Genomic DNA, 8,160 nt, shown 5'->3' with positions numbered 1-8,160 from the left:
GCCAGGCATTCAAGAAAAGCTGAGGACACATCTGGACCAGTTCAGTCATGTGTGTGTGTGCATGTGTGTGAGTGTGTGTTCAGTTGCTCAGTCGTGTCCAACTCTTTGTGACCCCATGGACTAGACCTCTAGGTTCCTCTGTCCATGGAATGTTCCAGGCAAGAATACTGGAGTGGGTTGCCATTTTCTACTCTAGGGCATCTTCCCGACCCAGGGGTCGAAATTGCATCCCTTGCATCTCCTGCATTGGCAGGTAGATTCTCTACCACTGTACCACCTGGGAAGCCCCTGTTCAGTCATAATTATTCTCTATATTATTTCCTTCTCAACTAGCCCCAGGTTGCCAATAAATGCTTGTTATTAGCTAATATTGATCTCTGCTCTAATGGGGGAATGAAGGCAAAGTGCCTACACCACACTTAGGGGGAAGTAGGCGTGTCACTCTAGCCTTCCTTCAGACCTTCAAATATGCCACATCCCTTCCTGCCTTCCCTGGTGGCTCAGAGGTTAAAGCATCTGCCTCCAATGCAGGAGACCCCAGGTTCGATCCCTGGATTGGGAAGATCCCCTGGAGAAGGAAATGGTAACCCACTCCAGTATTCTTGCCTGGAGAATCCCATGGACGGAGAAGCCTGGTAGGCTACTGTCCATGGTGTCGCAAAGAGTCGGACATGACTGAACAACTTCACTTTCACTTTCCTGCCTCAGGGCCTTTGCACACCTCTCTGCCTGGAAGGCTGGCCTCCACCCACTTTGTCTGTACATTCCTACTGACTCTGACCTATCACTGAAAATGTCACTTCTTCAAGAAAACCCTCCTAATTTTCACCCTCAGACCAGGTAGATGCTTCCTATGTTCTCTCATAATCCCCTAATTATCATATTCATGATTTGCAGTTACATACTTATTCATGGGATTGTTTGATCAGTATCTTTCTCTCCTGTGCTGTGCTGTGCTTAGTTGCTTAGTCATGTCCTACTCTTTACAACCCCATGGACTGCAGCCTGCCAGGCTCCTCTGTCCATGGGGATTTGCTGAAGAGGGTTGCCGTGCCCTCCTCCAAGGAATCTTTCCAACCCAGGGATCCCACATTATAGGCAGATTCTTTACCATCTGAGCCACCATGGAAGCCCTCTCTCTCTCCTACTAGACTGTAAGTACAAGGAGAGGAAACATATTCAATTTTTCTCACTCTTCAATTTCCAGCATCTAAGACAGTTCCTGGCACGTAGTAGGTACTCAATAGAAATGTGTGGAATGAATGCTGAGAATGGTGTCCCATCACAGAGGCCAGAGTACTTGGGCTCATCAGCAGAGCACATCAGCAGAGCAGTCTTGAGGACCAGAGTATTGGCCCTCAAGGGACTTTGCCACAGTGGCATGAAGGGAAGACAGGGACAGAAACACTGGCAATTCAGAAGGTCCCCTAAGAGCTTCTCAGAAATACTTCAGGAGACACACCGGGGCATAAGGGGCCTAACCTGGAAGGCTCTTATGTCCTCATCATCTAGATTCTACACATGGAAATGATCTCATCTAATTCTCTAAGCATCCTGAGGGACAGGTGTTTTTATCTCCAATTAATAGATGTGAAAACTGAGATCCAGAAATGTTTGAAAACCACTCAATGACATACAGTCGGTAAATGAAGTCTGGGTTCAGACTCCTGTCATCTCCAAAGATCACCCTCATGCTACCCATCCGGTTTGTTCCCCAGAGAAACAAAAGGAAATGGGAAAAAACTACAAAGTCAACTCACTGAAACAACTCAAGTGTCAACTGTTTGCAGCTCATGGCTGGTCCAGGAGGCCTTTCCTTCTGCATGAATGTTTCTGCGGTTGAATACCCCTAGCCTACTCCCAGACCTCTGCTACTTAAGCTTGACACTTACTACTTTTCGTGACATTTGGTTCCAGTTATGCCCTTTGGCTTCTGCCAGCAGACTCTCAGGTTTCCATATCTTTGAAGGCTGCTACTGTCACTTCCCTATGAAACTACCTTTCTCCCAGCCTAGCTGGATTTCTCTTTTTTCTTTCATGCTTTGGGGTCCTGTGAACACATCTATGCTGCTTTAAGGCTAGCAACCCAAACAGATGCCTAAGTAGACCTGGTCTTTCCAAAGTACAGTTTTGCAAAGCTTCTGAAATCTGCATCTGTTCCATCAAGCATTTCTGCTTCAGGGGGTTTATCTCAAGAACTTAATCAGACAGATGTGTAAAGATGTCAAATCAGGGATTTTTTACTGGCAGAAATATTTGCAACAGTAAAAATATGGAAACAACCAAATATCCAATAATAGGGGATCAGTAAAATAAATGGAGAGACATCTATACAATGATATACATTAAAATGTGCATATATGTCATTAGAATGACATATACAGACTTTTGCTGATGTTGAAAAATATTCACAATGAGAAAAAGTAGGTTCAGAAGCAAATTGTATAATATGATTTCATTTCTGTTACAATCAGGTTCATTTGTTGATTCAATAAAATGTATTGAGTGGTTGCTCTTTATCAGATGCTATAAGAGTTGGGGATATAGCAGTGAACAAAATTAAGATTGTCCATCAGGAAATCACCAATCCATTGACCAGTCTCTGCTGGTGACCACTGAGGTCAAACTCTGAGCCTCCATTTTCTCATCTATCAAGAAAGAATAATAAGAGTTATCTACAGAGATGTGAGGAGGTTAAACACGAATGAAAACAAGGGTTCAATAAATGTAAGAGAGTGTATTTATCACACCAAAATCTACTACTCCCTACTACTCCCATTTACCAGGGATTATTGTGATCTTGGGGCTTCCTTGGTGGCTCAGACAGTGAAGAATCTGCCTAGCAATGCAGGAGATTGGGGTTCAATCCTTGAGTTGGGAAGATCCCTTGGAGAAGGAAATGGCAATCCACTTTAGTATTCTTGCCTGGAGAATTCCAAGGACAGAGAAGCCTGGAGGGCTGCAGTCCAAGAGTCAACACAACTGAGCAATTAACACTTAAAAACTTATTGTGATCTTATGTAAAAACCCTGAGGCTGCGTCTCAAGTTTTAGTCTCAACAAAACTATCAAATACCTCATATGAAAGAAAGAAAAAGTGAAGGTGTAGTCACTCAACCTATGTCGACTAGGATAAATCACTACATTCAGTCACCTCAATCAGTTGGTTAGTTAGTCATTCAACAACACTTACTGAGCATCTACGATGTCTCCTTCCATAGCCTCAAAGTTTCTACACCCTTTAGGCCCTACCGTCACTCTGTTCTGTTCTCCTACCACCAGCTTCCCAACTCTGGCCTTCTCGAAGTTTCTCAAACACAGTAAGTTTGTTCCCGTTTCAAGACCTGGTGTTTCCTCTTCTTTCTGTATGTCATAACTGGCACTTTCTATTCTCCCAGTCTCAGTTTGAATATCTCCTCTCAGAAAAGTCCTCAGCATCCTAGGGCATCCTAGACCCCTGCTCACAACTCAACTCTGGTGTCTTCATAACATTACTACGATCTTAAGATCAAATTTATTTTCTTGTTTATTATCTGTCTTCCTCAATATAATGTAAGCTCCAGGAGAGCAGACACCTACTTTGTCTAGTTCATTGTTGTACTCTAGCTCTTAAAACTGTACCTGTAATATAATGGATGTTTAATGAATCAGGTCAGAGGAAAGAATGAAAGGATGGGCCTGGCCCTTTACTAAGGCAGAGGACACACCCATGAACAGGACACACATAATTTGTTGTAGTCATCACCTTGTGATGTCTAGTTTCTCTGTCCTCCAAAAGGGAACTATTCTTGCCCCTGTCTTACCTGAGAATTCTTTATAGTTTCGAAACTAACATTCATTTAAATATGCACAGCCCCCATCATATTCTTTCTTCAAGATTGTCCTGCCAAAGTGCTGAGTAATTATCTTTTAGGAGTTACAATGGCTCCAAATTTTGATTAAGCGTTTTCCTGGCTTTTAAGATGCCAGGCCAGACTATTAGGCTGTGTTCTGCTACGGCATTACTCAACGCAGTGATTGACTGAGACAGACTTTGTCCTCCACTTACTTTGCAGTTATTTCCTTAGTATTTTGATCCAGGCAAGAAGTATGACATTATTGATTTGCTCTGCTCCATGCACCAACTGCCTCATCTGCAAGAACAGGAATCTTTATGGCTTCAATAATTTCCCGGAGTGCAGAGAACTCTTTTATATTTTTGCTTGGCGCTTTGCAATTCTGTAAATTTTTTATGGACTCTGAGGTTAAGTTTTGTCCTTTGCTCTCAGGCTCATCGGCATGTCTGCTTGTGCTCTATGAAAGAAACTGACCCCTTTGGTACCCAGTTTTGTTGCAGGCCATTCTTATCATCAGACAGGGAGGGAGATAAGAAAGAGGAATAGATTAGAATTCTAGAATAGAATAGAATTCTAGAAGAATAGAACTCTATATTCTTTTTACTGGAAAAAAAAAAAAAAGCAGCTCAGTAAAGTTTAGTGATTTACCTAAAAGAACCCCTATTAGTAGTGAATAATAAGTGAGAAACATTCTTCTGCTTCTGGGGCCATCATTGGTGGTCTTCACCAATATTTTGCTCTTTCTGAGCACAAAATAGGGTTCCCTTTCTTTGACCCGACCAAGGCCATGAGATTTGCAGGGGCCAATATAATGTGAGTGGAAGTGAGCTGTGTCGCTTCAGGTGGAAGCCATCCAGAGTGTCAAGATGGTAGTGTCTCCATCTACCTGCATCTCTGAATGAGCCAAAGCTCATCAAGCAAACGAAAGGTCCAGTTTACTAGGAAAATATTCAGATCCCTTCCCAACTTGACCCTAAGCTTCCTTTCCAATCTCAACTCTCCACCACTCCCCTAGCCCTGGTGAGATACTCCTTCCATGTCATTAACCTCTTTCCCTGCACAGATTTATTAATTCTTCGTTTGCACAGTCATTCATTCAAAAAATGCCTACTGGGTTTCTGGTATGTTCAAAACATGCTGTGGCTTCCGTGTATCAAACTGTTGCCTATATTTCTTTATTCATGTTTCAAAGTTCAGATCAAAATCCTTTCCATTAAGAAGGCTTGTCTAACACCACTTTTTCCCAAAGCACATTTAGCCTCTTCTTTCTTCTGGGTGTTGATAACATTTTGTAGGTTTTTCTTTTACCTATTGTGCTTATGGTACTACAAATACTGTTTCATATATTTGTCTCTTTCACTAGACTGTGAACTCTTTGAAGGTAGGGATCATGCTGGAGTCATCCTGAGCTCTAATACCTGACTCATAGTCTATGCTCAATAAATACTAATGGATGGAGGGATGGACAGTGTCAATATTCTGTTTCTGCTTTCAACATCCCAGCAGCATCTTAGCTCTCCAAGGCGTAAAATGGCACCCAGAGTCCCAGAAATATGGTTGAGCTGGAAATCTGGGTGTGTCTGATTTATAAACATACCAGGTAAGTGAGGATGAGGAGCTATTTAATAACTTTGCACCTGTCTGAACAAGAAGCAGCAGAGAGAGACTCCAATGATGAGCTAATACATCTGCTTGATAGAAGGCACTTTGAGATTGGCTTGCTTAGGGGAGCAAATGCCACTTAATGAGCAGGAATCACTCTCTCAGAGGCCCTGGAAAATAATTATGCCAGTGGGGATGTTCTCCTTCTCTGCTTATATTTCAAACATAACAAGTCACGAACCACCCTCCCAAGTCCAAGCTTGGATCCCAGTGGTAGTGTATAACGAGACTCAGGCTGTGCAGCAAGGCCTGTCATTTCTGCAAGAACATCAGCACTGTTGATCTGTGGAAGCAACCCTGAGTCAGCTGAGCCTTCAGACAGCCACGCCCTCACCCTACAGTTACCCTCTCCTCATGCTTGTGTCAACACAGAGCCTGGGCTTTCTGTATTAGTTTCCTCAACCACACATGACATAATCCATAGTTTCCGTTTTAAATATTTATAGAAAACTTGGAGAGAAAACATTCTCTTTTGAACAGGCCTTCTAATTTCATTTAACAGTGAATGTCAGAGCAATGAATGCTCTGCAAAGGAATTTCTCTCTTGATTGTCAATCTGTGGCAAGTAGAATGGAGAGCAGGAAGCTGCGCATTCTTTTACCTAGATTCATTCTCCATTCTCTTCACTACCAAAGATCTGAAGTCTCCTATTAAGGGGAAAACAGCTGAGAAATCACAGTTTCATAGACTTCTAGTATTTTTTGGATTGTAAAAATGTATATCCCTTTCAATAATTTCAGGATATAGATAAAATTGAGGGCTTCCCAGGGGGTGCTAGTTGTAATGAACCTGCCTGCCAATTCAGGACCCAGAAGAGACTCGGTTTCAATCCCCGGGTTGGGAAGATCCCATGGAGGAGGGCATAGCTGCCCAGTTCAGTATTCTTGCCTGGAGAATCCCATGGACAGAGGAGCCTGGAGGGCTACAGTGCATAGTGTCGCAAAGAGTCAGACACCACTAAAGTGACTTAGCATGCACACATGCATAGATAATATTATATAGAAGAAAATAAAGGCTGCCTTTAATCCAGCACACAGAAATAATGATTATTAACAATTTGATGCCTAATCTTTTAGATCTTCTTCCAGAAAAGGATTATATTATTTGTTACTAAAATAGGATTGTATTATGCAAACTATTTTGCAAATGTCTTTTTCCTAATTATAGTTACAGTATAGAGATCTTTTTTTGCATGGAAGTGTGTTTTTCTAATGCACATAACTTAAAAAAAAAAGTTTTTTTAATTGAAGGATAATTGCTTTACAGAATTTTGTTGTTTTCTGTCAAACCTCAACATGGAATCAGCCATAGGTATATATATATGCCCTCCCTTTTGAACCTCCCTCCCATCTTCCTCCCCATCTTACCCCTCTAGGTTGATACAGAGCCCCTGTTTGAGCTTCCTGAGACATACAGCAAATTCCCGTTGGCTATCTATTTTACATATGGTAATGTAAGTTTCCATGTTACTCTTTCCATACATCTCACCCTCTCCTCCCCTCTCCCCATGTCCATATGTCTATTCTCTATGTCTATTTCTTCATTCTAATGCACATAACTTTTAATAGCTGTATGTTATTCCACTGTATAACAGTACAAGAGATAACTAATCAATCCCCTGTCACTGGACACTTAGATTGTTCCCAACTGTTCATTATTATGTAAAAAATAACTTAAAGATGTAGTGAGTATCTACAGACAGATGAGTGCCTTTCTCTTACTATTTCTTTCATATAAATTTCTTGACGTGAACCTGTGTTTTCAGAGGATATGGGTCTCTTAAAGACTTTGACTCCCATTACAAAAAGAAAAAAAAACAGAAAATAAATGTTCAGTTTGCTTTCACAGTGCATGACCCTGCTATTTCCTAGCAAACGTCACATCAGCTCTGTGTATGAGCCATCTTTATTTTTTGACAATCTGATGGCAGAAAAAAATCGTGATACCATTACTGTTTCCTTTTTAATACATTAATACATTTCATTAATATTAAGTTTATTAAACACATTTTTGTGAATGTGTATATTAGGCATCTTGTTCATTTTTTCCCATTGGAGTAACTTGGTACACTGCCATTTTAAATGTTAAAGATTGATATGCTGTAAATACTCTTCTTAATGTGCCTTTTGTCCTTTAACTTTGTTCTCTTTGCTGTGCAGATTTTCAATTGTGTGTAATAAAGGCATTGATGTTTTTTCCTTTTGAAAATTTATTCGGGTCATACATAGTCGATTAACCTCTAAACAGCTGTAAATGTGCTAATTTTTGCTGTATAGCAGAGTGATTCAGCTACACATATATACACATCCTTTTACATATTCTTTTCCATTATGGTTTATGACAGGATACAGAGTATAGTTCCCTGTGCTATACAGCAGGATCCCGTTGTTTATCCTTCCTGTACATAATACTTCCAATCTGCTAATCCTAAACTGCCCATCTATCCCTCGCCCTCCCGTCCTCACTTGGCAACCACAGCCTGTTCTCTGTGTCTGTGAGTCTGTTTTGTAGATAAGTGTCTCATATTTTAGACTCCATATATAAGCGATATCATACGGCATTTATCTTTCTCTTTCTGACTTACTCCATTTAGTATAATAATCTCCAGGCCCATCCACATGGCTGCAAATGGCGCTGTTTCATTCTTTTCTATGGCTGAGTAG

At 41.1% G+C, this 8,160-nt stretch overlaps 1 non-coding gene across 1 annotated transcript; it reads left to right on the top strand.

Annotated features, from left to right (window-relative positions):
* Positions 1–489: 489 nt before the first annotated feature.
* Positions 490–562, top strand: TRNAW-CCA. The gene has a single exon. It is a non-coding gene; the product is annotated as a tRNA-Trp (tRNA).
* The last annotated feature ends 7,598 nt before the right edge of the window (positions 563–8,160 follow it).

This window comes from Bison bison, unplaced genomic scaffold (genome assembly GCF_000754665.1).
Source record: "Bison bison bison isolate TAMUID 2011002044 unplaced genomic scaffold, Bison_UMD1.0 scf7180017864072, whole genome shotgun sequence".
Lineage (NCBI taxonomy): Eukaryota > Metazoa > Chordata > Mammalia > Artiodactyla > Bovidae > Bison > Bison bison.
Note: the sequence above shows the minus strand (reverse complement) of the source record. Positions and strands in the feature narration are given on the sequence as shown.